The sequence below is a fragment of the Uloborus diversus genome, chromosome 2, assembly GCF_026930045.1.
Source record: "Uloborus diversus isolate 005 chromosome 2, Udiv.v.3.1, whole genome shotgun sequence".
NCBI classification, from domain to species: domain Eukaryota; kingdom Metazoa; phylum Arthropoda; class Arachnida; order Araneae; family Uloboridae; genus Uloborus; species Uloborus diversus.
Window position 1 is genome coordinate 81,326,157 of NC_072732.1, and position 8,904 is coordinate 81,335,060.

The window sequence follows — 8,904 nt, forward strand, 5'->3', positions numbered from 1 at the left end:
GATATATATGCCAATGAAATTGCAGATACTTTGGCCAAAGAAGGTATCTCTGAAGTGCCAGTGACAAGTAATACTTTGACCTTCACAGAGATCTGCTCCAAAACAAAAAACTCAAATCACAGGGTGGCGACAGATCAGGGAAAAGTCAGGGAACTTTATCACTCAGGGAAAAATCAGGGAAATATCAGGGAATTTTGAAAAAATAACAAAAAATCAGGGAAAATTGATCAAATGAAAAAAAAAAAATTCCCTTGCAAAATGAAGTACTTTGGTTCCCTACGAATTTTTCGCCAATTATTTGTTTTAAGAAAGTAAAATTAATGAGGTACGATTATACAGTGCTGAATATTTGTGCATCTTTTTTCCTCAAGGTCAAAGTATTCAATCTTAGGAGGAGCTTTTTAAGATTGATTCTGTGTCTGTAAAGTTGTTTATTTTACTTAGCTTGAATTTTCCTTCACGCATTCCATACTATGTAAAATAAACCCAACAGGCAAAGAGAAAGCCGTCATTAATGACTTTGCTCCCTTGCTTTTACTTATTATTGTCTTGAAGTAATTAGCATACTAATATATCACGATTTCAAGAAAGGATTTTTATTTTTTAAATTAATGCTGAAAAAATCTTTAAAGTTATCACTTGGCATTTTTAATTTAATTGCTAAAATTAATTTTCTTTTTTTTGTTTCTTTGTTTTGCCTGTTATTATACCCTGTTACTTCAGATTATCAAATATCTCGAAAACTAATTTCTGCAGATACTGCCGTTTACCTGCACACGGTGCAGTATTTTTTACGTTAGTAAAACTACATTACTTCTATACTTTAACTATCACTTGCTACTCTTGCAGTAACAATTATACTATTTGAAAGTTCAGTTCAAGATTATTTCCATTTAAATTTTTTAGTTTTATCATGATTAGATATGTCTTTAAGAGTGATTTTAATAAGTTCTCTTAGAATTCTTATAGGTTAACTGGTTCCTGGAAGTGAAGTATTTGTTTTAGATTTCCTATAATATTTCTCGGTCGATAATTTAATAACTATTTTTACCAAAAAAAGGAGCATCTTTTCAAAAAATTATTTTAATTAACAGCTTAAACCGTTTTAAACGCTGCATTTTATTTAATATGCAATGCCTTTCAGTAGGGCAAAGAAAGGAAACCATTATCATTGGTATCGTAAATCAGGGAAATTTGGTGAACTTAATCAGGGAAATCAGGTAAAAGTCAGGGAACTTTTTTTTCCTGTTCCTGTCGCCACCCTGAATCAGCACCTGTGGAAGACCCCTCCAACTCACTCATGGTATACTAGGCAGGCTCCGGGGGGTGCTTTTAACATCAAGGTGGATAGAGCTACCCAGACTGCTATTTGTAGGCTTGCAAGTGGTCATATCAAGAGCCTTTCTTTTAATAAAGGGCAAAAATTATATTTGATGTGTCCCAAATGCAACTTACAAGAGGCCTCTCCAGAACATCTGTTGAACTGCGCGGGCCTTATAAAGGAAGAAATTTATTCTAGTCCTCTTCTGGTGTTTGACTTTTTGAAGGTTTTTGGACTGGTGGACCTGGTCTAGCCTGGCGGCTAGATCAGGAGGAATAAGACAACAAGCTTGTAAAAGTCCCTTGAATTCATTCTCACTGTCTATATCCGATAGAAGAGATACGATGAAGTAATGACACTAAAACTGTCTACTCTTTCTTCTTGAGGCTGAAGCTGCAATTTCTCTCCCTCACTCTTGTGCCCCCCCCCCCCCTCGGACAAATGTAGTTGTTAATATCTTTGCATTTGCAAGATGAAATGTTAAATAATAATTTACTAGCTTTGTAAAATGATTCTGACTATTTTCTTAGTTATTTTCATATAGGATTTCAAACGATTGCTGCTACTTTTCAAAAGGTAGATTTTTAGCACCTCTTACCCGTTTACGTTGCACAGTAGGCAGGGAGCGTTTGACCTAATTCACCAAATTCTAACACCTAAAATATTAAGTGTGAATTTAAACCAGGTGCAAATTGAAAGTTTCATCACTTGTTTCTGTAAACGAAGTAAAATTTATTATTATTGCAATCTCTTACAAGGAACTTATCTTATTTGGGTAAGGAAATCCAAAATTAAAACTCAATCCGGAGGCAAAAAGACTTATCAGAATGGAATAAAATTTCACACATATAAGTTAGAGACCATTTAGCACCATTTTAATTCCCTGCCCCTTAACATTTTGAAAAAAAATTTTTTTGACCCACTTTAATGTAAATAGCTCTCATAACTCAAACACAACTGAAAAAATAGTTGCAATTTTTGTTTGCAGAGTCTGCAAACCTGCAAGTCCTGTTTGAGTGCGGTAGAATGTTCCAAAAGGGTTCTTTCTTTTCTTGTACTTTTTATTGTTAATCGATGATATTATTAATAAGGACTGAAATAACATTGTCGAACTGTTGCCAATATCTAGTCTAACCCAAGATATAGCCAGAGGTGTGAAAGTACTCCTTGACAGGGTCGTAGATGGAAAGAATGTCCAGGGTCGGTGGACAAAAAACGTTTAGGAGAGCAAAAGAAAACAGGAAGGGGGTGGGGACATTTTTATTAACAAGTAATGTAAACAAATATGCTAATTTATTTTGGTTTTTTAAGACAACGAAAAACTTTACATTTTGCATAAATAAATAAATCTTTGTTATTGCTTATCAACTATTAAGGAAAGTAGCATGTTGCATTGTATATTAATTGCAATTTTGCTGTAGCTCGTTGCTCAGGCTATGTGGCTGTAACTTGTTGTTTAGAATACAAGAGCTTTAATTTTAAACACTCAAAAAATTAGATTTTTCACAGTTGTTTTTCAGTCTTGAAGAACCCTGGGTAGATTCTTGATAGTAGAGGAGCCCAATCAGTTTTTTGAGATTTACTCAGCGTTTCAGATGAACATAGGTGGGTGGGTACCTTGCATCCTGCAGAGTATCTCCACCAATTGTAAACCCTTTATGTAGGGCTTACCCCAGGGCCCGATTAAGATGTCAAGGGGCCCTAGGCCAAATACTTTTTTGGGGCCCTCTGTATTCAAACTTTATAACTTTTCCTATTGACTGCAGGGCCTAATTACTGAATAGGCCAACTAGGATGTGGCCCATGGCCCCCAAAATGGTTGAAATTACTTTAGTCTATGGTTAAAATTGTTTCAGCCTATGGCTAAAGTAATAAAGTTTGAATACTGGGGGCCCCAATAAAGTATTTTGACTAGGGCCCCTTGATATCTTAATCGGTCCCTGATTGGCTGAAACATTTTTAGCGCTCGACTAAAGTAATTTCATCCATTTGGGGGCCCCCAAATATCGGGAGCCCAAGGTCACGGCCTAGTTGGCATATTCAGAATCAGACCCTGGCTTACCCCCTGTGTCTAGGACAGCCCATCAGATTAGTGAAAAAATTCGATGGTCAGAAGACCTTCCGTCTCAGGACGGATTTCCGTCTTGACAAAATTTCCGAGACGGAGGTCGGGACGGAAAGAAATTCAATGACTTTCTTTTAATTTTTAATGAAAAAAGAAAAATTGAGTGTTTGAAAAAATATGCTTTAATATTATGTATACCTGAATTTTTTAGATTTGCATTGAATACCGAAAAATTTATTAAAAATCTAAATTGAAAACAATATTTTTACATGACAAACAAGCATAAACCTTAATGCATTTGTTTTACAAAACAAATTCAAAACTCTAAATTTAGAGACTCAAAACAGAATTCCAGCTATTTCTCAATTTCTGTTGCAAAATCATTGTTTGTTTTACCTCTTTACATTTCAATATTATTATACAAATGAATGATAATAAATATGATAATAGGCGTGACAAATCAGAACTTTCACTCGTCGCCAAGCACGAAATTGATCGCGCCAAACCGAAAACAGAGATCTATCGTTAAAAAAATTTAATTTACACAATTTAAACTTTTGTCTTGTCTTAAAGTGTTGTTTTTCAATAACGTTGTGATTGGAATAATCGATTTAACAGGAAAACTAACTATAAAAGACCCAAATAAAGTGTCAGAAGGGAATTTTAGCACACCGGAACACATGTTCTTGATATAATTACGCATTAGGTAAAGAAATAGGAATGGACTCACTCAAGTAAAGCTACATACGTATAATTTGAACATTGTAGAACAGTAATATGAGCATTAAAATCTTGGACTCACCTTTAATTTTCCAGATTCTGGGTTTTTCCACAGCACTGTCATACGCTCCATGTTAATCCTACGGGAGAAGAAGAAACACTGCCTCAGGCGGTCTTCGACCAATAGGAAAATGATACCGCGTTGTCGCAACTCTGAAAACTACGTTTTCATATAGGGACTCTAGTTTGGACTAACTATCATTTTTTGCGGGAGGAACACTAACACATATCCTACACGTACCCAAGTAGCACACGATATCGTAGCGTCATCGCTGCTTCATCGTCATATATCGTTTGATCTTCTCGATATCGTATATCGTTTCTACTGTATAGAGCGTCGTCATCTCGATATCACTAGAAACGACATTATTCATAATTGCATGAATAGTCATATTTCATTGCTCTAGGGTTATTTTATGAATAAAATCAAATAAATGTTCAAAATAAACCAGTTAAAATTCAAAAAAAAAATAATAAGAAATTTCACCCGGCTTTCACATCGTGTAAACGTTATAGCACGATATCGGATACTATATCGTTAGAACATTACCTTACTATATAGCAGGATGTCGTAAAAACTTTCAAACGTTATAGCTCGATATCGGATACTATATCGTAAGAGTATACCTTACTATATAGCAGGATATCGTAAAAACTTTCAAACTTTTGCAGCAGCGACATCGTAAGAGCGACATCCTACTGCATAGCATGAAGTTGTAAAAACTGTTTTGTGCGTGTCACTAAACGCAAAACGAAACAAATTTCAGGGAACCAGATGTTTAAAAAATATTTTAAAAACCAAACAATTCAGAAAAATTTCATAAAATTTTCAAGCAATTTAGAATTTGAAGAAAAAGAAAGTTTTCAATATTACTTTTTAATTATTTATTTTGTGAGCAGTAATTTATGAAAGGCTTCTGAATCTTTATCAGCTTAGCTTTGCAGGAAAAATTCTGTACATCATTTTTTAGTATTGAAAAGGGATGTAAAATTAAAATTCTCTCACATTTATTTTTAAGGGCAAGTGCTCAGAGTACCGCGCTATATACAATTTACCTGGGTATAAATTTTAAAGTAACCCCAATTCACATCAAATACCCATGTTTGTGAATATGATATCTTAATAGTTAATGAGCGAACGGGCAAGATAAACATTGGACTTTTTCCAACATTTCTGAATTTTATATATAGGGGAGAGGGGAGAAGCCGTATAACCCCACACATTTTTGCATTTAGATTGTCACCTGAATTGCACAATTTATATGCTTGTAATATAAGACCGCCTTCACTTTGAAATGATCGTTTTTTTTCTTGCGTAATATGGAGACTGCCTGGTGAATAAACACTGGCACACTATTTGAAAAATTGGTTCTTTGTAACCCCAAAACAAGTGTCTGCAATTATATGCAAGTTCTGTGCTATAAAACGTTCAGTTATGCTGATTTATTTTGAAACATAAAGGAATTTATTCAATTCGTAAAGTATTTTCTAGTTGTTTCCTTTCTTGCTTGCATGCGAATAAAGCTGCTGGTTACCTCACCGAAGCATGGGTTAACCGTGCGCTCTATGAGAGCACCGGTTAAAAGTTTCCGCTGATGCCATCAGCTGTCATGTGACTTACCAACCGAGTTAACCGGTAGCTCTATTCAAATGCAAGCCCTGAAATGTATGGATATTTTTTAATCATTGAAATTTATGATTGACTCACTATTTATATTTTTTCTAACCACCACACAGCAAATAATGTTTGTTTGATTTGAAAATTATTTTTTAAATTATCTAAAATACATTAATACATTTTTATAAACTGTCTAATACAAACATCATTTTTTTTGAAAATAATTTAACATTAAGAAAAAAGGGCTAGAATTAAGACATAGAGAGTTGCATTTTACAACATTTTTTTTTATTTGCACTTAGATTTCCAACCCTTGGATACCTGCATTTAATTCAAGTAATGAAGGCCAAGATCCAAATTCTAGAATGATTTGCTAGTAATAGATACTAAGCAAATATTTGTGAAATCCCAAATAATTTTCTGGCTTACATATTTTGTTTTTGCTTTTAAATGATTTTTCTAACAACAAAAAACTACATATACTAATTAATCAATCTAAAATTATTTTTACCTTAATTTTCTAGATTTATGAGTCTTTTTAAAATATTCATAATATCTGCCAATCAGCAGTAAGAAATTACTTGCCCCTGGCATCCCCATAAGAATAAACTAAAAATAATTCCTTGTTTTACTCCAATTAATTTTTCTAACACAGTTTTCTTGCGGGTATTTTTTAGGAGTGCACTGCTCCTTGCCTCTTAAATTACTGGAGATATATCTCTTTTGTGCTTCTCAAATATGCTCTACTTGCCCCCGTGAAGTTTCAACTAAGTTTCAGCACAAAAACAAATATACCTTCCCCCTGTTCTGTCATTAAGGAGGCAATTGCTTCTTAACTTTGAAAAATGAACGTTTTAACATATAACTGTACAGAAGTTGTTTTTGGATAAATTTACTTAAAGTGTTTTTCTTTGCTTTTACTACCTGAAAAAATTGAAATGCTAAGTATCTTTATGCACTTCAATTTGATTTGAATCAATGACTGAATTTTCTTAGTTCAGCATATTTTCTAAAATTTAAAAAAAAAATACATTGTTCCAAATATTTGTGTTTTGTATGCATATGTAAAAAAAAATTAAAAAAAACTCCTTTTCCATGACAAAATTGCCTTAGAAAAAAGTGTTCTTTGACTAAGGCAACCATACATTTTGTTTTCATGCAGCCTGTCTCGTTGTCTTTGTACATTGCATAGGGACACAGAAATTTCCCGTTTTCTGAAAGCTATCAAATTTCTCGTAATAAATTGAGGTTTGGGGCAAAACCTTTGAAACTCGAACACTGATGATAGAACAAACAGTGATCAAATTAGTCACATAAGTGTAAAAATATTAAACAATCCAGTAAAATAAGAAAAACTACAGGTATGACGCACATGGGCAAACTTAAAATTCCGTTCCTTGTTATCAGAATTTTAAGACAAAAAAAAAAAAAAAAAAGCAAAATCTAGCTCATAGACTAGCCAACCTAGCTGTTTTTTATAAATCACACTTGAAAAATTAAAAGAATGTCAAAGTAGTTATTATTATGACTCTGCAAAAAAATTTGGGGATAGAAACATGAGGAATGCATTATCAATATTCAAGCGTATTAAAAGAATTGAATTAAAAATAAACTTCAAATGTACTCGAAGAAATTTCTTCTGCAGAAAGTATAACAGGACATGAGTTCTTCTTTTTAATATGTTCATTTCTGTTCTTTATATAGTAATGACTAAGGACTCTTGTTTTTCCAATGACCATTTGTTATATGAATTTTTTTGGATTTCATTATCCATTCATGGTTCCTCATTCAAATTGGCAAACTGCCAACCCCTTATGTACCACAGCAGTGGGTTTCCTGATGCTCACTAAGGCCATGTAGGCACAGCGAGGCAAAGTCTACAAGAGGGTGAATACCGCTGCAGCACCAAGTGGTGAAGAATCAGACACACACACCTATTCCAATTCATCATTGCAAAAAACATGATTTGAATCCGAGACATTACAACTCAAATTTTTTTCTTTTTTATTTAGCACACTATAGCATAAAATTCTTCTGTGTCTCTTTGAAAGGGGGAGGTGGGGGGGGGGGCAAATCTGGTCATCTTATCTTACTCTGCAATATAACAATCAAACTATATGAGCACATGCATATCTTAGAGCAGGAATTCGTAACTAGAGGGAGCAAGTCAAATCATTGGCTTCTGAAAATCTGTGGCAAAGGTCTGAACTCACATGGTTCAACTTCGATGAATGGGAGACACATTTTTCGTGAAATCCGTTAAACAGACCTGATTTCGTCCAACACTTTACTTTGAAACACATCACGTGACTTCAGGATCCTGTCCTCAAGAATCGAACAGCTCACTCTCTCTATCTTTTATCCCTTCTCAATGATGCATGCAAATGTGTTCATATGCATGTGTCTGGTTATAAGTGAACACGCTCTAAAATCATCATTATGATTAGAAACACAGCAATTTAAGAATAAATGAATATTTCATTTACATACACTATTGCACTTTATATTTGCTAAACCCGTGTGTACCATTTCCTACGACTGAATAATTTTTTCAAAACAAATTTAGATTTACATGATAAAAACACAAGCATATGGCATTATAGAACTAAACCATATCATGTTAACAAAGAAATGAATTTAAGTAAAAGTTTTATTGACTATAATACTTTATTACTAAAACAACATATTTTAAACTATGATACTTTTACAAATATTTCTCATCATTTACAGTCAAGTAAATAAATACTAATAAGGACAAAACTGCAGTCTCTGGTCGTCGCATAACTAGGTCGTCGGTATATTGCTATGTAATTCTACCTCAGTCCTGGCTTGCGGGCGGCAACTTCACGATGAATACCCAAGCTTTGCTTTCAATTTGCAAATTGAAGATGAAGAGTACCATTGCTGTAGTCTCTTGATGGTGTGCTATATTTACGGTAGCAACCAGTTTGTTGCCATTTTCAGCTTCATTTAATGAACATCTGCCTTGAATCTGGTAATTGTCTATTTCATACAAATGAATCAATGAATGGCATAATTGCGATGTCTGTACATCGAAAATATAATATTTTCCATTACTCTCTTATATTTTCTTCTGCAAATTTAAATTTGTTTGATTCG